Below are 22,894 nucleotides of genomic sequence, written 5' to 3' on the forward strand. Positions count from 1 at the left end.
TTCAAAACTAATTTCCGTGATATTAACAACTACTATTTTGTATCTCATAGGAGACTCCTAGTGCACATGAGGTTCAACGGGACAGTTATGTAGATTTGATGATGTGGCCACTCACTCCTGAGGAGGAGCCTACAATAGTAAGTTGTAGTTTGAATTCATGATTAAATATGTTATAAATTTAGCATGCTATGAATTATAATGTTATAGTTTAAATTGTAGATTCATCTGACAAAGGTATTTGAACATATACAGCCCACAATCACAGAGGTACCAGCATTGCTGAGGGCATACGAGAGGACTCCTGAGCGGCGCAGGAGGTTGACGAGAGAGGTATTTATTATGAAATTTTGATAGTATTAATCTCCAATACAGAAAAGATCATTATGCATTTGAGTAATTCAATGTTAGATATGTAGAATCATATAAATTTAGTAGTCTAACTTTGGGTTTTCCTTTTTTGTTTATGTAGGAGGCATCCGATCCACCTAGTGCAGCGAAGAGGCTGCATTTTGATCATCCACTAGCACCCTAGGATAGTATAGTTTTCGTAGGATGCATCATGAGATATTTTGAGATGGCATATGCCACATTGTATATAGAAACATTGATATTATACAAATTCTGATGGCAGGATCAGCCACATTTTGTATATGGATCTATGTATTTTGATATATATATATTTGAGTACTTTGTCTATGGATACATGATCTTTGATATATATTTGTGTAAAATTTTGTCTATGGATACATGTATTTTGATATATATTTTTATCATTTACGTGCACAATGATATACATATTAATTTAGTATCTAGTATTGTTCAATTTATCGTGGATCATGTGTCATGCCCTAAATTTTACTAGTAAAAACACAACAATTTTTTTTTTTTTTTTTAGCTTATGAAGTCGCATAAGAAATTACATATTGTAAAACAAGGTTATCATTGAATAGGAGTTCAAGACTCATGTGAATAGTGTGAAGGTGTTAAAATTTTAGTCACAGGTGGTTTTCAAATAGATTGGATGACAGTCTAGTTCAAGTTAGCGTCACGAGTCAAATGAGCAAGTTCAAGATACAACACTCATAAATTAGTGAGGTAATTCATATCCTAACAAGCCTTTGATACTAATATTCTATTAGGGTCTGTCAGTTGTATCATATGGACTAGGTCGTGATTCTAGCATGTAAGGGAAGGGGATCAGAATTACTTATTATCCTCATTACCAATGTACACACATTCATTAATCATTACAATATATATTAATATGACAATTAGTATATTACTATATCCTCATTATCTATCAACATTTCTTCCTCACCAAATTATTGAGTGCACAACAAGATTGTAAGCAATCTACTAAGTTTTAAATTTATACAATCAATGGTATCACATAACATCTATGGATTGTTATTATCAACTAGTCATTTACAATACCACAAGGAGAAAACTTTCTTTCACATTTTCAAATGATAACAATGATGTCAAAGCAAATCTGTGACTCGTACCAATGCTTTCATAACAATATAAACTCCAAATGAAACATGCATATACAACCTTATCAATATTTTCTTCTACATGTACATTAGGTAACAATGATACAATCTCCTTCCATCACAATGGGGCAACATAAGGGACTTTTCAAAATCATAAGGAACATGGACATTGAAAGATATGGACAATGAGTAGCATGAACATTGTCCAACATGATCGTTGAGAACATGAACAAGCTGGTGAATCCTCCTTCACAAATGAGGGCACAATGTCAAGTTTTCTCATCCAACATCAATCTGCAAGATGATCATTCCAAGCCATTTCCATTGCTCCCTTGGACACAAATCTGCATATGCAACACAACAAAATAACAAGGACCATGGGTGCTTTCCACCCAACCATAGGCCTCAAAGAGACCACCCCCGTGCTAGGGAACAAGGCTCAAACTGGGATACACATACAATCTTTCAATGCATAAAAATTACATTTCAAACTTGAATAATTTCCCCCCAAGACTATTTCACAATGGCTTCACAGATGGAACCATAAACATAGGGTGAAGGTGTGTTCTAAAATGGAGACTTGCCATACCAAACCATATTTGCAATAAACAATTTTCATGCCCTCTCGAGGCTATCATAATTCACCAAATTTCATGCCCTCTCGGGGCTATCATAAATGAACCATTTAATGCCCTCTCGGGGCCTCCACATTTCCTCCTCCAAACCCACTACCATCAGCTGTAACTCCTCAAACTTCCTTTCTACACCATACTTTCCTTATCACCCCCAGCAAGATATGAAATGTTATGGCATACAATGGAGCCCATACTCCAAGGTTCTCAATACATTTTTCGAACCCAACTTAAGCCCTTCACCCTGGACTTCTCTTCCCTTCCCACAAGGGTGAGTGTAAGTCCCAATCCCATAACAATACTCAAGCACAAAACAAGAAAACAAAACCAAGTAGAAATACAACAAGAAATTTTGGCAAACACCCCACTAGTTTGGCCAAGACCCTCTAATAAAGCCTTCCCACTAACTTATTTTAGCAAAAACACTAAGCCACTCCATCCTTACGAACTTGTCTCCTCTAATGGTTCATCGATAGCCCTCACGAGCTCTGAGTTATGACCCTCGAAGGATCGACCTCAAAATGCACTTAGAGCACCTTGAAGACTCCTCGGTACGGGGTGGCTGCAAATGATGGATGGTCTTCGTGGCCAAAACAAAGGTGTGACTAGGGTTCACCTGCTCATCTGGAGCTAATGGCACTAACGATTCGATGCCAAGATCAGCAGTTTCAAAGTTACGCTGTGGTGCACCTATGAACTGAGGCACATTGCGAGTTTTGGCATCGAGCGAGATCATTGTGCTGAATCCAAACAGAATGTGATCTCTCAAAAATGAGATAGGTTATTTTGGGCCTTAGGATCACCGTCCTATAGCATTTGACAGTTCGTCAATAGCCCTCATGAGCTTTGAGTTATGACCCTCGAAGGATCGACCTCAAAATGCACTTAGAGCACCTTGAAGACTCCTCGGTACGGGGTGGCTGCAAATGATGGATGGTCTTCGTGGCCAAAACAAGGGTGTGACTAGGGTTCAACCGCCCATCCGGAGCTAATGGCACTGACGATTCGATGCCAAGATCAACAGTTTCAAAGTTACGCTGTGGTGCACCTATGAACTGAGGCACACTGCGAGTTTTGGCATCGAGCGAGATCGCTGTGCTGAATCCAAACGGAATGTGATCTCTCGAAAATGAGATAGCTTATTTTAGGCCTCAGGATCACCATCTTTTAACATTTGACAGTTCATCGATAGCCCTCACGAGCTCTGAGTTATGACCCTCGAAAGATCGACCTCAAAATGCACTTAGAGCACCTTGGAGACTCCTCGATACGGGGTGGCCGCAAATGATGGATGGTCTTCGTGGCCAGAAAAAGGGTGTGACTAGGGTTCAATCACCCATCCGGAGCTAATGGCACTGACGATTTGATGCCAAGATCAGCGATTTCAAAGTTACGCTGTGGTGCACCTATGAACTGAGGCACACTGCGAGTTTTGGCATCGAGTGAGATCGCTGTACTAAATCCAAACGGAATGTGATCTCTCAAAAATGAGATAGGTTATTTTAGGCCTCAGGATCACTGTCCTATAGCATTTGATAGTTCATCGATAGCCATCACAAGCTCTGAGTTATGACCCTCGAAAGATCGACCTCAAAATGCACTTAGAGCACCTTGGAGACTCCTCGGTACGGGGTGGCCGCAAATGATGGATGGTCTTCATGGCCAGAACAAGGGTGTGACTAGGGTTCACCCGCCCATCCAGAGCTAATGGCACTGACGATTCGATGCCAAGATCAACGGTTTCAAAGTTACGCTGTGGTGCACCTATGAACTGAGGCACACTGCGAGTTTTGGCATCGAGCGAGATCGCTGTGCTGAATCCAAACGGAATGTGATCTCTCAAAAATGAGATAGGTTATTTTAGGCCTTAGGATCATCGTCCTGTAGCATTCGACAGTTCATCGATATCCCTCACGAGCTCTAAGTTATGACCCTCGAAAGATCGACCTCAAAATGCACTTAGAGCACCTTGAAGACTCCTCGGTACGGGGTGGCCGCAAATGATGGATGGTCTTCGTGGCCAGAACAAGGGTGTGACTAGGGTTCACCCGCCCATCTGGAGCTAATGGCACTGACGATTCGATGCCAAGATCAGCAGTTTCAAAGTTACGCTGTGGTGCACCTATGAACTGAGGCACACTGCGAGTTTTGGCATCGAGCGAGATCGCTGTGCTGAATCCAAATGGAATGTGATCTCTCAAAAATGAGATAGGTTATTTTAGGCCTCAGGATCATCGTCTTGAAGCATTTGATAGTTCATCGATAGCCCTCACGAGCTCTGAGTTATGACCCTCGAAAGATCGACCTCAAAATGCACTCAGAGCACCTTGGAGACTCCTCGGTACGGGGTGGCCGCAAATGATGGATGGTCTTCGTGGCCAGAACAAGGGTGTGACTAGGGTTCACCCGCTCATCCGGAGCTAATGGCACTGACGATTCGATGCCAAGATCAGCGGTTTCAAAGTTACGCTGTGGTGCACCTATGAAATGAGGCACACTGCGAGTTTTGGCATCGAGCGAGATCGTTGTGCTGAATCCAAACAGAATGTGATCTCTCAAAAATGAGATAGGTTATTTTAGGCCTCAGGATCACTATACTGTAGCATTTGACAGTTCATCGATAGCCATCACGAGCTCTGAGTTATGAGCCTCGAAAGATCGACCTCAAAATGCACTTAGAGCACCTTGGAGACTCCTCGGTACAGGGTGGCCGCAAATGATGGATGACTGTTTGAAGACTACTCCATGTGTCACTATATTTCTTGGAAAAAAAATTGCTTTTGAACATCAAGCTTGCAATATTATCAATTATTGCCAAACTTTTTCAACCAAGTCAAAATGTCAAATGCAAATATTTGTTTGCATTTTTTGCTAAGGGGAGTTTCATAAATTGACTTTGATTTTCTATGTCTCTAGTGCTTGAACATACTTAAAATGGCTCTTTGGTCTTAGAGCTATTGGTATTTTCTAACTTCATGGTCTATGATATGCATACTAAGAATTTCTTTCACTAAATGGTTTCCTTGATCTATTGACTACACTTAAATTTGTTCACTTGTCATCTCTCTTTCTATATGTTCAATACAAAGAGCTAGAAGAGACAAATAATCTTTCTTACCTTCATCTCTCTAAGCACATGATAGAAATCAATTCTAAACTTGAGAAAAGGTTAGAGGAGAATATTGCATTCTTAAATTAATCTCCCTTAAGACCTTTACATACACACGGGGCATTCTTAAATTAATCTCCATGGAAGAAAATTTCATAAAACTAAAGATTCCATAGTGTTGAAACATAAAATCCAAGATCTCATTTATGATGGGATTGTTGATACCTCTAATGACTTATCCACTCATAGCCTTCATATCCAACTTCATATCATGTCAGTATGCATGTGCTATCTTGCTTATTGGCTTTAATTGCTTATCCTACATGCTATCTTCTTTCATGGATTTTATGGCTTATCCCAAATGTGCTTCATACAACTTTTCAATATGAAAGTCTTTCAAAACATTATACAATATTATGACTCTTTATGCTTTCAAATGCTATGATTGGTTGTAAAATGGAAGAAATCAAGTATTCTAATTGTTCATCCGTACTTTATGGATTTTTCTTATTTGATTAGTTTGATAAAAATAGTTTTAATAACCATAATGTCAGCTTTATGTCAAATAAGGAAAAAACCAAATTTGTAATAAGATATCCGCATGCAATTATCTTTCATATAGTTATAAATGCTCTTAAAATTGTCGTTATAGCCTTGTATCATGTGCAAATATGATTTGGAAGAACTTGTTCAATATCTTCCTCTTATAATTCCTTACAAAGAACCTACCAAAATACAAAAACCATATACAAAAAACTACACATTTTACATCATAAATTTTAGAAACTCTCCCCAATACCACCCCCCTCCAACTCTTCATGATGTACCTACATTCCAATATCATACAAAAATTAGTAACTTATTACATTAAACAAGATAATCATCAATTCATTAAATCATTATGAAGAAAATAACATAAGAAGTATATATACCTAGTCAAGTATTCCAATAGGGTCCTCTCTCTATTTTAGGGTCTCCAACAAGGCTTCATGATCAGCATTAGCAATAGTAAAAAGTTCTTTTACTTTTGGTCTTCCTTGATGCTTCAATAACTTTACATTTGTTGCTATAATAAGATGCGAATATATGAGAATTACTTTGTGCTTCTGATAGTCTTCAAATGCAGGAATTCCGTTCCTTCTAAGCATGTATGTTCGCAGCCATGTTCCAGCAACAACCACTGAACCAGTAGGATACATGAATCCATCATCATCTGTGATCGGTTGTGCAAGTTTTTGTTTTCCTCTTACACAACGTGCTAACCAATAATCGGATTTCTCATCATTCCCCTGTGGTGCAACCAATGCAAAGACATGTCCTGGCTGAAGTAGATCTGATAGATGATTATGCTCAAGTGAACTTTCCATGTCATCATTTTTGATAGAGGGTATGATAGACAATGGAGTAAGATAATGTGGAGCCCATGTGTCCACCCACTCACTTGACTCACAGTGATCCCAATCACACTGAAAACAAGTACGACAAAAACAAGCTAGTCGTCGTGTCCAAATGGTCCATGTACTAGAATTAGAGCTCCGAAATGAATGCATTTTTGATGAGTTTTTCACTATAGCACAATCTGATCTATCACCTATGGACCCTTCCTCAACCAACCAAAAGAACCTGCGTACCACTGAATTAAGAGTCCCCCCCTGTGATAATGCTAAACTACACCAATCAACAATGCTACGAGCATCAAGAAGCTCTGTTGTTGAAATCTTTAGTTGCTCCTTAACTAGAGCTCTCTTTATACATGCCCCTACTCCATCATGTTCCCCTTTTCCATGGCCAGACTCAAAAAAACTCCAAATATGAGGCACCCCTCTCTCTACGGGCATCCTACACAACCAATAAAACATGCGAGCATTCTTGAATTGACCTGTACAGTTATCTGACCAAATGATATGTCTATCCATAGCAATTGCATGCTGGTGTAAGAAATAAAAAAATTTCTCGAAACAATGTTGCACAAACTCATGAGAGTGAGATCTATCATCACTCATATAAAAATGATACTCTCTAATAATCTATCGATTATCTTCTGCACTATCAGGGGCATGTCTATATGTTATGTGAACAAAAATTGCAATCTGAATAGAGTTGTTGTTGGGTGATGCGACGCACTCCCCTTCCCATAGGTGGTTAATTATGTGGTGTTCCATGTTCACTAACAGTCATGGCTTTTGGTGCAACGGCAAGTGGGCCCAACAATTGGTATCAGAGCCTGGTTTTGGCTTGGTCATGGGTTCAAATCTCCCCGGTGCCTTCCCGACCCGCGTAAGCACCTGGTATGCACGTCGAGGGGGAGATTGTTGGGTGATGCGACGCGCTCCCCTGCCCACAGGTGGTTAATTATGTGGTGTTCCATGTTCACTAACAGTCATGGCTTTTGGTGCAACGGCAAGTGGGCCCAACAGTTGTAATATTGAGATTGTGTCTCATTTTGAGGTTGCAATGTGTAGTTCTCAGCAAAATCAACAACTGATATAATAGTGCCAATGGGAAAAGTATCCTTACATGTTCTAAATTGTTGATCCAACCACTGAGACCTGTGACTATGTCTTGCATACTTGTAAAAAAGATTTGCCTTGAAATCTGAAATAAAATTAGCCACATTGATATCTTTTCCAACCAATTCACATCTAGAGCTCTCACTCCCACTCTTCAATGTGTATTTCACCATTTCATAGACCCTTTTTTTCACTATTGTCTTTCCAAGATCTTGTTCACACCCCTCATGGAAACATGTGTCAAACTTGGATAAGCCACCACATTCTAAACACTTCTCATTTAAGCAAACATTTTTATAAAAGGAACAACCATCAACTCTACGACATAAGAGTTGATCTAACAAGTCTCTTGATGATTTTGGAAGCCCACTAGCCCCACAATCCTCCAACATTTCTTTACTATGCAAAGTAGAACGGATGGAGCATAATAGTTCATGGTGCATAGAAAACTCAACATGATATTTGCAACAACATGTATTTCGAATTTTGAGTGGCACACAATAAAATGGCTTCAAAGATTCAAAAGCCCTTTGTGATATATGAACACTTGGATGACTCTCTCTAAATTGTTTGAACAACATAGTTTGACTTACCTCCAAATAGTGTTTAGGATGTGTCGTGCGGTCTCTGATGCCAATTCTCAACTTTAAGACATCTTTAGCATTGGGTGATACTCGTGAGTTAGATTGCAAAAATTGTATAATTTCTTCCTTCACATCGTTGGATAGCTTCTTATCAAAACGTGGAAGTCTCCCACCAAATGCCCATGTTTCATTTTGAAGAGGATCATCAATTTTCTCTCGTCGACTAAGTGCTCTTCTCAAAGTAGTATGATTTAGATTCAAATCAATACAATTTTGTCTCATATATCTACCCTTTCTCAAATGATGACTTACCAAAGAGGTTGTAATAACCCTTCGAGCAGCTCTATTATCCTTCTCTCTGCTATTTTTCCCAACACTATTGAGAGCACTGAAAAGATTTTTCACAATAATGGCATTTCTTTCCAACTTTTTATTGACGCGAATTTTCAATTTGGAAAGCATAGGTCTCATCTTTTGCATCTTTAATAAGTGCATGAAAAGCTGACATTGCTCTACCACTGTCTTGTTGCCGAAAAACATCTGATATAGTCTTGAAGCCCATAACCGAATGGTTCTTTCTGATTTTTTTCCTTCCAAACTAGTCATAATCGTTTCATCAATTTCAATTATCCATTTTGGTGTTTTAGAACCTTCATGTCGATTATAATTAGGAGATATGTAAGGTTCTTGTGCATTAAGTTCCTGTGCATTGTCATCTTTGACATGGTCAATTATGCAATTTGGATTATGACTTGGTGGCATTTCTTCTTCAAAATTTTCAATCTCTACATTTTCAATTTCTGCATTATCATTTTCAATAGGTACATTTTCATTTCCCAACTGTACATTTTCATTATCTGACTCTATGATTTCACCTTCTATTAATTCATCATCAACTTGATTGATATTTAGCATACCTTGTCTTTTTTTTCGGTGTTTCATTTTGTCCTTTTCCCTATATGTTGCAATGTCTTCATTGGATATCTTCCTTTTACGTTTATTCTTTCCACGACTGCTGCTCCCCATTCAGATGACAAATTCGAACAACTAAGGTTATATTTTTGAATTCTTTTCGATTGGTTGGGCCCCAAAACACGACTTTTTACAAATCCCGTAAAAAGAGAGGTAAAAAAGTAATGTTGTTGGGTCTGTAGGGACAGTCAAATATTTGAAATTGATGCCAGTATAATCAGATATCCGATAATGGATCAGATATCCGATCCAGGATCGAATATTCGATATAGGAAGTGGACTTTTGGGAGGAAAACTTGCTAAGGTTTCCCTCCTTTGCCACAATAATATTAATATTATGAAAATATTTGGAGGCAAATGACTTTAATTTATAACTAAGTTAATAGTATATTAATATTAGTATAAAATATCAATAATATTAATATAAAATAGTATTAATATACCTATAGTATCAATATTATTATTATACCTATAATAGTATTAATATTATTAATATAGATATAATAGTGTAAATATATAGTGTTTATTTATATTAAGCTACAATATATAGTATTAATATATATTATTATTATAGCTATAATAGTATTATTATTATTACTATACATATAATAATATTAATATTTAGTGTTTATTTATATTATAATTAATATCCTCAAATAGTATAAATAGTATATCCTAACATATTACGTTATATATACTAAAATATTACGTTATTATATAGATATATTAATAACATATATATTAATATAATAATATTTATAATATATATTATATTTAATAAAAATATTACGTTGTTATATAAATATTATATTATTATACATATTAATATAATAATATATAATACAAAGAGGGTCATCATTTAATGGGTCAAAGGGGGTCATAGGTCACCCTATGACCCCCTTTGACCCATATGAACGACTCGACTATGTCCCTAGGGATCCTAGGACCCCTAGGGACATACGTCGTCGTTTAATGGATAAAAGGGGGTCATAGGTCACCCTATGACCCCCTTTGACTCATATGAACGATTCAAATATGTTCTTAGGGATCCTAGGACCCCTAGGGACATATGTTGTCGTTTAATGGGTCAAAAGGGGTCATAGGTCACCCTATGACCCCCTTTGACCCATATTACACAGTCGAATATGTCCCTAGGGTCCTAGGACCCCTAGCGACATATCTCATCGTTTAATGGGTCAGAGAGGGTCATAGGTCACCCTATGACACCCTTTGACCCATATTACCCATTCGAATATGTCCCTAGGGGTCCTAGGACCCCTAGAGACATAGATCATCGTTTAATGGGTCAAAGAGGGTCATAGGTCACCCTATGACCCCCTTTGACCCATATTATACATTCGAATATGTCCCTAGGGGTCCTAGGACCCCTAGGGACATATGTCGTCGTTTAATGGGTCAAAGGGGGTCATAGGTCACCCTATGACCCCCTTTGACCCATATAAACGATTCAAATATGTCCCTAGGGGTCCTAGGACCCCTACAGACATATGTCATCATTTAATGGGTAAAAGAGGGTCATAGGTTACCCTATGACCCCATTTGACCCATATTACCCATTCGAATATGTCCCTAGGGGTCCTAGGACCCCTAGGGACATATGTGATTATTTAATGGGTCAAAGGGGGTCATAGGTCACCCTATGACCCCCTTTGACCCATATGAACAATTCGAATATGTCCCTAGGGTCCTAGGACCCCTAGGGACATATGTCGTCATTTAATGGGTCAAAGGGGGTCATAGGTCACCCTATAACCCCCTTTGACCCATATTACCCATTCGAATATGTCTCTTGGGTCCTAGGACCCCTACGGACATATGTCTTCATTTAATGGGTCAAAGAGGGTCATAGGTCACCCTATGACCCCATTTGACCCATATTACCCATTCAAATATGTCCCTAGGGGTCATAGGACCCCTAGGGACCTATGTCATCGTTTAATGGGTCAAAGGCGGTCATAGGTCACCCTATGACCCCCTTTGACCCATATTACCCATTCGAATATGTCTCTAGGGGTCCTAGGACCCATAGAGACATATATAGTCATTTAATGGGTCAAGAGGGTCATAGGTCACCCTATGACCCCCTTTGACCCATATGAACGATTAAAATATGTCCCTAGGGGTCCTAGGACCCCTAGAGACATATATTGTCATTTAATGGGTCAAAGAGGGTCATAGGGTAACCTATGACCCCATTCGACCCATATTACCCATTCGAATATGTCCCTAGGGGTCCTAGGACCCCTAGGGACATATGTCGTCGTTTAATGGGACAAAGGGGGTCATAAGTCACCCTACGACCCCATTTGACTCATATGAACGATTCGAATATGTCCTTAGGGGTCCTAGGACCCCTAGGGACATATGTCATCGTTTTATTAGTCAAAGGGGGTCATAGGTCACCCTACGACCCCCTTTGACCCATATGAACGATTCAAATATGTCCCTAGGGGTCCTAGGACCCCTAGGGACATATGTCATCGTTTAATGAGTCAAAGGGGGTCATAGGTTACCCTATGACCCCCTTTGACCCATATGAATGATTCGAATATGTCCCTAGGGGTCCTAGGACCCCTAGACACATATGTCGTCGTTTAATGGGTCAAAGAGGGTCATAGGTTACCCTATGACCCCATTTGACCCATATTACCCATTCGAATATGTCAAGGGACATATGTCGTCATTTAATGGGTCAAAGGGGGTCACCTATGACCCCCTTTGACTCATATGAAAGATTCAAATATGTCCCTAGGGGTCATAGGACCCCTAGGGACATATGTCGTCGTTTAATGGGTCAAAGGGGGTCATAGGTCACCCTATGATCCCCTTTGACCCATATGAACCATTCGAATATGTCCCTAGGGTCCTAGGACCCCTAGGGACATATGTCTTCGTTTAATGGGTCAAAGCGGGTCATAGGTCACCCTATGACCCCCTTTGATCGAAATTACCCATTCAAATATGTCCCTAGGGGTCCGAGGACTCCTAGAGACATATATCATCGTTTAATGGGTCAAGAGGGTCATAGGTCACCCTATGACCACCTTTGACCCATATGAACGATTCGAACATGTCCCTAGGGGTCCTAGGACCCCTAGAGACATATGTCATCATTTAATGGGTCAAAGAGGGTCATAGGTTACCCTATGACCCCATTTGACCCATATTACCCATTCGAATATGTCCCTAGGGGTCATATGTCATTGTTTAATGGGTCAAAGGGGGTCATAGGTCACCCTACGACCCCATTTGACTCATATGAACGATTCGAATATGTCCCTAGGGGTCCTAGGACCCCTAGGGACATATGTCATCGTTTAATGAGTCAAAGGGAGTCATAGGTCACCCTACGACCTCCTCTGACCCATATGAACAATTCAAATATGTCCCTAGGGGTCCTAGGACCCCTAGGGACATATGCCATCGTTTAATGAGTCAAAGGGGGTCATAGGTTACCCTATGACCACCTTTGACCCATATGAACGATTCAAATATGTCCCTAGGGGTCCTAGGACCCCTAGAGACATATGTCGTCATTTAATGGGTCAAAGAGGGTCATAGGTTACCCTATGATCCCATTTGACCCATATTACCCATTCGAATATGTCCCTAGGGGTCCTAGGACCCCTAGGGACATATGTCGTCGTTTAATGGGTCAAAGGGGGTCGTAGGTCACCCTACGACCCCATTTGACTCATATGAACGATTCGAATATGTCCCTAGGGGTAATAGGACCCCTAGCCTAGGACCCCTAAGGACATATGTCGTCATTTAATGAGTCAAAGGGGGTCATAGGTCACCCTACGACCGCCTTTGACCCATATGAACGATTCAAATATGTCCCAAGGGGTCTTAGGACCCCTAGGGACATATGTCATCGTTTAATGAGTCAAAGGGGGTCATAGGTTACCCTATGACCCCCTTTGACCCATATGAACGATTCGAATATGTCCCTAGCGGTCCTAGGACCCCTAGAGACATATGTCATCATTTAATAGGTCAAAAAGAGTCATAGGTTACCCTATGACCCCATTTGACCCATATTACCCATTCGAATATGTCCCTAGGGGTCCTAGGACCCCTAGGGACATATGTCGTCATTTAATGGGTCAAAGGGGGTCACCTATGACCCCCTTTGACTCATATGAACGATTCGAATATGTCCCTAAGGGTCCTAGGACCCCTAGGGGCATATGTCGTTGTTTAATGGGTCAAAGGGGGTCATAGGTCACCCTATGACCCCCTTTGACCCATATGAACCATTCGAATATGTCCTTAAGGTCCTAGGACCCCTAGGGACATATGTCTTCGTTTAATGGGTCAAAGAGAGTCATAGGTCACCCTATGACCCCCTTTGACCCATATTACCCATTCGAATATGTTCCTAGGGGTCCTAGGAACCCTAGGGACATATGTCATCGTTTAATGGGTCAAAGAGGGTCATAGGTCACCCTATGACCCCCTTTGATCCATAATACCCATTCGAATATGTCCATAGGGGTCCTAGGACCCCTAGAGACATATATCGTCGTTTAATGGGTCAAGAGGGTCATAGGTCACCCTATGACCCCCTTTGACCCATATGAGCGATTTGAATATGTCCCTAGGGGTCCTAGGACCCCTAGAGACATATGTCGTCATTTAATGGGTCAAAGAGGGTCATAAGTTACCGTATGACCCCATTTGACCCATATTACACATTCGAATATGTCCCTAGGGGTCCTAGGACCCCAAGGGACATATGTCGTCGTTTAAAGGGTCAAAGGGGGTCATAGGTCACCCTACGACCCCCTTTGACTCATATGAACGATTCAAATATGTTCCTAGGGGTCCTAGGACCCTTAGGGACATATGTCATCGATTAATGAGTCAAAGGGGGTCATAGGTCACCCTATGACCGCTTTTGACCCATATGAACGATTCGAATATGTCCCTAGGGTCCTAGGACCCCTAGGGACATATGTCATCATTTAATGGGTCAAATAGGGTCATAGGTCACCCTATGACCCCCTTTGACCCATATTACCCATTCGAATATGTCCCTTGGGGTCCGAGGACCCCTAGGGACATATGTCGTCATTTAATAGGTCAAAGAGGGTCATAGGTCACCCTATGACCCCCTTTGACCCATATTACCCATTCGAATATGTCCCTAGGGGTCCTAGGACCCCTAGAGACATATCTCGTCGTTTAATGGGTCATGACCCATATGAACGATTCGAATATGTCCCTAGGGGTCCTAGGACCCCTAGAGACATATGTCGTCATTTAATGGGTCAAAGAGGGTCATAGGTTACCCTATGACCCCATTTGACCCATATTACACATTCGAATATGTCCCTAGGGGTCCTAGGACCCCAAGGGACATATGTCGTCATTTAAAGGGTCAAAGGGGGTCATAGGTCACCCTACGACCCCCTTTGACTCATATGAACGATTCAAATATGTCCCTAGGGGTCCTAGGACCCTTAGGGACATATGTCGTCATTTAATGAGTTAAAGGGGGTCATAGGTCACCCTATGACCGTCTATGACCCATATGAACGATTCGAATATGTCCTTAGGGTCCTAGGACCTCTAGGGCCATATGTCATCGTTTAATGGGTCAAATAGGGTCATAGGTCACCCTATGACCCCCTTTGACCCATATTACCCATTCGAATATGTCCCTTGGGGTCCGAGGACCCCTAGGGACATATGTCGTCATTTAATAGGTCAAAGAGGGTCTTAGGTCACCCTATGACCCCCTTTGACCCATATTACCCATTCGAATATGTCCCTAGGGGTCGTAGGACCCCTAGAGACATATATCGTCGTTTAATGGGTGAAGAGGGTCATAGGTCACCCTATGACCCCCTTTGACCCATATGAACGATTCAAATATGTCCCTAGGGGTCCTAGGAGCCCTAGAGACATATGTCGTCATTTAATGGGTCAAAAAGGGTCATAGGTTACCCTATGACCCCATTTGACCCATATTACCCATTCGAATATGTCCCTAGGGGTCCTAGGACCCCTAGGGACATATGTCGTCATTTAATGGGTCAAAGGGGGTCATAGGTCACCCTATGACCCCCTTTGACCCATATGAACAATTCGAATATGTCCCTAGGGTCCTAGGACCCCTAGGGACATATGTCATCGTTTAATGGGTCAAAGAGGGTCATAGGTCACCCTATGACCCCCTTTGACCCATATTACCCATTAGAATATGTCTCTTGGGGTCCAAAGACCCCTAGGGACATATGTCATCGTTTAATGGGTCAGAGAGGGTCATAGATCACCCTATGACCCCCTTTGACCCATATTACCCATTCGAATATGTCCCTAGGGGTCCTAGGACCCATAGGGACATATGTCATCGTTTAATGGGTCAAAGAGGGTCATAGGTCACCCCATGACCCCCTTTGACCCATATGAACGATTCGAATATGTCCCTAGGGGTCCGAGGACCCCTAAGGACATATGTCATCGTTTAATGGGTCAAAGAGGGTCATAGGTCACCCTATGACCCTTTTTGACTCATATGAACGATTCGAATATGTCTCTAGGGGTCTGAGGACCCCTAAGGACATATGTCGTCATTTAATGGGTCAAAGACCTATGACCTTTTTTGACCCATATGAACGATTCGAATATGTCCCTAGGGGTCTAAGGACCCCTAGGGACATATGTCGTCATTTAATGGGTCAAAGAGGGTCATAGGTTACCCTATGACCCCATTTGACCCATATTACCCATTTGAATATGTCCCTAGGGGTCGTAGGACCCTTAGGGACATATGTCGTCATTTAATGGGTCAAAGGGGGTCATGGATCAAAGGGGGTCATAGGTCACCCTATGAACCCCTTTGACCCATATGAACATTTCGAATATGTCCTTAGGGGTCTTAGGACCCCTAGAGAAATATGTTGTCGTTTAATGAGTCAGAAAGGGTCATAGGTCACTCTATGACCCCCTTTGACCCATATTACCCATTCGAATATGTCCCTAGGGGTCCTAGGACCCCTTGAGACATTTAACGTCATTTAATGGGTCAAAGAGGGTCATAGGGTGAACAATTGGAATATGTCCCTAGGGGTTCTAGGACCGTTAGGGACATATGTCATCGTTTAATGGGTCAAAGAGGGTCATAGGTCACCCTATGACCCCCTTTGACCCATATTACCCATTCGAATATGTCCCTAGAGGTCTTAGGACCCCTAGGGACATATGTCGTCGTTTAATGGGTCAAAGAGGGTCATAGGTCACCCTATGACCCCCTTTGACCCATATGAATGATTCAACTATGTCCCTAGGGGTCTTAGGACCCCTAGGGACATATGTCGTCATTTAATGGGTCAAAGGGGGTCATAGGGTGACCTATGACCCCCTTTGATCCATATGAACGATTCGACTATGTCCCTAGGGGTCCTAGGACCCCTAGGGACATATGTCATCGTTTAATGGGTCAAAGAGGGTCATAGGTCACCCTAGGACCCCCTTTGACCCATAATACCCATTCGAATATGTCCCTAGGGGTCCTAGGACCCCTAGAGACATATGTTGTCGTTTAATGGGTCAAAGGGTGTCATAGGTCACCCTATGACCCCCTTTGACCGATATGAACGATTCGGCTATGTTCCTGGGGGTCCTAAGGACATATCTCGTCATTTAATGGGTCAAAGGGACCCCCTTTGACCCATTAAAGGACGACATATGTCCCTAGGGGTCCTAGGACCCCTAGAGATATATATCGTCGTTTAATGGCTCAAAGAGGGTTATAGGTCACCCTGTGACCCCCTTTGACTCTTATATATTAATAATATACATATATATTAATAATATACATATCAATATAATTATATATATATATATATATATATATATATATATATACATATACATATTACATTATTATATTTAATGAAAATATTACGTTATTATATAAATATATTAATAACATACATATTAATATAATAATATTTATAATATATATTATATTTAATAAAAATATTACGTTGTTATATAAATATTATATTATTATACATATTAATATAATAATATATAATACATATTACATTTAATGAAAATATTACGTTATTGTATATATTAATAACATACATAATAATATAATAATATATAATACGTATTTTATATATATATAAATTACGTTATTATATTTAGTAAAAATAATAATAATATAGATTATATTTATAGATTGTAATAAGATTAACATAAGATATTATTATATATTACTAGATTATATCTTGTATGTTTACATTACGTTATTATATATATATATATATATATATATATAATATATTAAAATATGTCTTTACATATTAATATAAGTGAAATAATTTAAAAATAAAAAACTAGAACGTTTAAATCGAATTTTCCTCCAAAATTTGAAGATTTTTGAAATTTGACTACCGAGCCATATCGGATATCCGATCAGGCTTGGTATTTACCAAGCCTGCCCGGTCAACCCCAAAGACGTGTTTATAGAGAGTTTTAGTGATACTCAGACTTCGGGTAGCCGTCTGACAATGTTATTTTGATCGAAATTGAATGAAACGAAATGGGTTTTTTAATATTGCTCTCTAGATTTCATCAATATAATTTCTGTCAAATTCTGAGTTCGATAAGTATTTATTAGTTAATTATCAATGAAGATTATTGTAAAGTGTTGATTGACGTACTGAAGGAAAAATAGCTATAACTTTAAAATGGTATAACATTTTTTAAATCTAAAAGTTGCGTCACATTCTATACTTCGCCTAGTATAAGAAAAAAACAAAAAAAGAAAAATTTGATCAAATTTTCTATTAGTTAGGGTGGTTAGACACGAGACTTTTTTTAATCCGAAAAAGTTTTGGTAGAAAATTCATATTTAATTATTTATTTGGAATAAAAATATCAAAAAATATGTGTCACATCCGGGCATGAGTCTAGTTTTCATATCTATAATTATATTAAAAAAATATTATGATTTGATTTTGATTAAAGTGGTTAGACATACACCTACTTTTTATTTTTGCCCTGAAATTTTCTTAGTACTGCATTAAAATTCAAACTTTTGACCAATCAATTATTTTTTTCTCCTGATAAGGCCTAGTAGTTTAGAAACTACATTTAATTTTCTACAAATTATTTTCTTACAACTTTTTGATATAAAGTCCATAACCACTTCAAAATTATGTGTCAAGTTGACATAACCCTGATTTGCTGATTTTTCACTGCCACTTAAGGCCATAGTTTGGTACACCATGATCTTGCACATACCCAATTCATCATCATGACATCATATCATCTACATAACTTAAATCATACATCATCATCTAAATGAGATCCAAACATAAAACTAAAATGTAACCAAAACTTCCAATGAGTTATTAAACCAGTTAACCATGCAAAATAATCACATCATTAGTAGTAGTCAACATAACATTATTTAATCCTAATTAAATCAAGTTTTGACCAAGTCAAAATCGCCAAAGTTGCCACATAATCGCCATGTAGACGCAAACAAAGAAGTCATAAGATGAGTCATGCCACTAACAACTAAAACGCTGTCAGATGCAGAGATGTAATGAAGAGAAGGGGTATAAATAGGAAGTCAAAGGAGTGGGCGAAGGGGAAATAGGAGTTTTGGATAAATTGTGGTGCGCCGTAGAAAACAAGCTCTCCCATAAAATAAAGTATTGTGGGTAAATCTGATATTTTTTGTCGCCTACCTAAAATCGGGTAAATGAAGAATATGGTACGGGATGGTGCCCATTCACTCCGAAGCCCGTGGATTAAATGTATACCTTGCACATTTGAAAATTTGCAGAAAATGACTCTGTGCTCTTAATTCAATCGTTTGTAGGAAAAACAAGGCAGTTATCCACTACAAATTTTTTAAAGTTTAACTTATCCAAAAATCAGCAAGATCCAACAATGTTAGAATTATTCTTAATCTGCCCACCATCAACAATATGTTTATTTTAGATTAATACATTCATATGTCACGTGTCCAAATATCATTTAAAATATTTAAGTACATCCTTTCAAACTTTGCATAAATAGTTTATGAAGATATCAGATTAAAAAGGTGAGGAATGTTATCAGAAGGAGAAAAAAAGATTAAAGAGTCTAATTGGAGATAGTTTCAAGAATCAGTTATAATAAATTGACAAGCATCATCAAGTGAGGAAGATAAATATGCAAAAGAAAGCCAAGAAAAAGGTTTCGATTTTGCTAAATTTTGTTGGGAAGACTTTGAACAACAACGGAATAAGGGATAAGGGACTGTAGAAGAGCAGGATTTTTATTTCTTTTTCTCAACTTTGTGCTAGGGAAAGGGGAAAGTCTTGATTTTAATTGTAATGTAAGGCAGGGAATGTTTATTTCTTCTAAGTAGTGATTATGATGCAAAGATGTAATAAGATCTACATAATCTTTTGCACATTAGAGAAGGGAAATATGAGAGATAAATGCATATCAAAACTTAGAGTTCAAGCATTTATCTTTCCACTGATTATGATCTTTCTATAATTTTTAGCTTTTAAAATGCATTTTATATCACTATTGTCTGAATACGTTTAACTTTAAGGCTTTTGAAGCTTTGATTCTTCATTTCCTCAAAAGGATGGAAAGTACATTCCTTGTTTCATTCTCTTTGTTAGGTAAGGTCTAAACAAATGGACTTTGTGTCATTTGTTTGTTGTTTCTAGTTGTTCATTTTCCTTTTGCATCTATTATGTGTTTACATGAAAATGTTTGTAGCCTTTGCTTTCAGGTTAATTTTTTTTGTTAAATTTCATTCTTTGTATATCTAAATCGAGAAGTTGTACCTTGTAAAATTTAGAGTATTCTTGCATAGTCCAATGGCAAAGCAACCCAACTATTAATGCCGATAAAGTCTTCTTGTCCAAGCATTTTAGGGTAAATTTATATATATTTCTTTGGAGGACAATGTGTTCACTAACATATTTTTGGTGACTGTGTTGGGGATCTGAAAACAAAGATTAGTGTCTATAATTGTTTCCTCAGTTTTATGATTATCTTTGTGTCCAGGAGATTGGTGACTCTATATAAATAACATGTCGGATATGAAAGTCATGAGAAGGCCAAATCCCACTCTCATGGAACTTTGTTCGATGGAGGATAAGGTGTTGCATGAATTTGTGGATAGCTATAAAGAAAGAATTTCTTGAGCTATCAAGAATAATATAAGCTTGGAAGATGATAACACATCTTGGCTATCGTGGAGAAGCCATTGTGTTAGATTTCACAAGTTGAAAGAGTTAGAAGAAAAAGAGAAAAGTGTTGCAAGTATATCAGAAAAGGGTATCACAGCTAAATGAAGAGTTGAAAGTTGATGAAGAAGAAGCTTCAGTTATCTTAGTTTCATCCATTTATCTCAATCACCTCGTCATGAGTGAGCAAGAAATCCAAACAGTCATAACTCAGCCACAAGAAAACTAGACAAGGTAAATGAGAACACTCAAGTTATGAGTGAGAACCATGGCAGTAGTAAAGAGGAGTTGATAGTTGAAGAGGAAGAACCTCTAGAAACATCATCTTATTTCATCTCTAGTAACTATGCAGTCTTTGTTGATGATGATGCCACTCAGGGAAACATTGATAAAGGTGCTCCTAAATCTCTTTCTTCTCCAGATTTAGAAAGCTTGAAATTTGAAAGTGATGATAGTCATCTTGTTGTGAAGTTTCCTATTTGCAAAAAAATTACCAATGACATGTTACTGGAATTTGAATCTTTTTTATTTTATGAGAAAGCTAAAAGTAATTTGTCCTATTGTGAAAGTAGTGGTCATCCCATTGAAGAATCTTGTCAATCTGAAAAAGAAATTTGTGGTTATGATGAGGTAGAAATGTTGTTGGATAAAGCTTCTCATGATAAAATTATTTTTGAGAAAAGAGGGTATGAAGCTAACTTTCAACTCATTGATGACTCGGTCAAGATGCTGAAGGATACTCTTCTTAATGAACAAGAAGAAATTATCATAAATGAATTTCTATCATCACTCAAACTAGATCATCTTTTCCATAATGGCTTGGGTATTCATTCAAATCAAATTGAAAATGAAACACTCATTGATAACTTTTCTTTTTATTCTTTTATGTGTGGCTTTGTTGATTTGGATTGTCGAAGTGATGACACTTTGGGAAAGAGAAAAGACAAAATAGATTGCATGCTTGATGATAGTTTGATTCTTGAAAGAAATGAGGAGATACTCTAGAATTGACCCTATGTTGGATGGGGCATCTCTTTTCCCACAAGTTTATTGTGATATCAAATGCCATATGCAAAGGGTTCTTGGTGTCAACATTTTTGGATATTGTGCATCTTTTCTTAAGGAGATTTCTTCATTTCATTTTTCTCAATTTGAAGTAAAATATGTTTGGATGGATGTTGAAGATCAATTCTTAGGGGAAAGAGAGTGCTATGATGAGTTATGCTTATTTAGGAAGAAGTACTTGGTCAACATATTTATATGTGCCTTCAGCTTGAGGTTTGGAATTGAAGAAGTTGCTAGTAGGCAATGGTGTGGAGTTGCTCCATTGAGACATGATTTGCTATGGCGGAAAGGCTCCTACTTCTCCAAGCTGGTAAATGGATTCAAGTGACATTTTCTTACTTCTATCTCTTGTGTTATGCTCTCTTCCTACGTATGTACATGCTGTTAATTTCTTTTGGTGTGTGTAGTGTTAGTTTGAATAATGCACAAGGTTCTTGCTTGTTGGTAGTTTAGGGGTTTAGGCTGGTTGGCTTTGCCCTGCTCCCCTCCACCCTTTTGCAAGCAACTCTCGATTTTTCTTTTCTCAGTGACTCTATTTGCCCAATGGATAAGGCACTTGTCTTTTTCGAAAGATTGTTGAAGTTCTCTATTTTCATGTCAAAAATAGTCCCACAGTTAGAGCCCCTATTGGCACCTGTATAGACCTAGTAATTAAACTTTTAGTATAGGGTCTCAAAACTCTTTGAACTAAGTTCAAAGCAAGTTCAAATAGTTTATTGTAAGCCATCCTAGTTCAATGGTTCAAAAGTTTAGTGGTTCAATTTGCATTTCAAGCATGTTTATTGTTTTGATATGGCACAACAGGTGTGTTCAGACAATTGTTTCCAGAGTGTGCAAGACCATTGTCAGACCCTTATGTGAAATGATTCATAGGTTTATAAGTATGGGTGTGCAATTCAAATTCCTACTTGAATTAGATTTCACTAGTTCAAAAAAATTCATATTGCTTCAAAAATGATTCACAAGTCCAAGTTTAGAAGTTCAAAGTTTGGATCTTTACTCATTAGTTTAGAGGAATAATTTCTTGATTCAAATTGATTCATTGAAGTTCACTGGTTCAAGAATATAATATGGCTATAGTAAATAAGAGTTGCAACAAGAAAATGATTCTAGAAACACAAGAATGAGAATATGGCTGCAACAAATCATAAATCTATCAAATGGATGGAAGCAAAGATGGGAAATACAAGTTAATGCTGGTAACATTATCTTAGCGATTCTGTTTTCTGACAGTTTGACAGACCTTCAAACATTAGTGAATAACTTTTGACTTGGATATTATT

The sequence above is a fragment of the Cupressus sempervirens genome, chromosome 5, assembly GCF_028749045.1.
Source record: "Cupressus sempervirens isolate cs-2001-9-10 chromosome 5, ASM2874904v1, whole genome shotgun sequence".
NCBI lineage: Eukaryota > Viridiplantae > Streptophyta > Pinopsida > Cupressales > Cupressaceae > Cupressus > Cupressus sempervirens.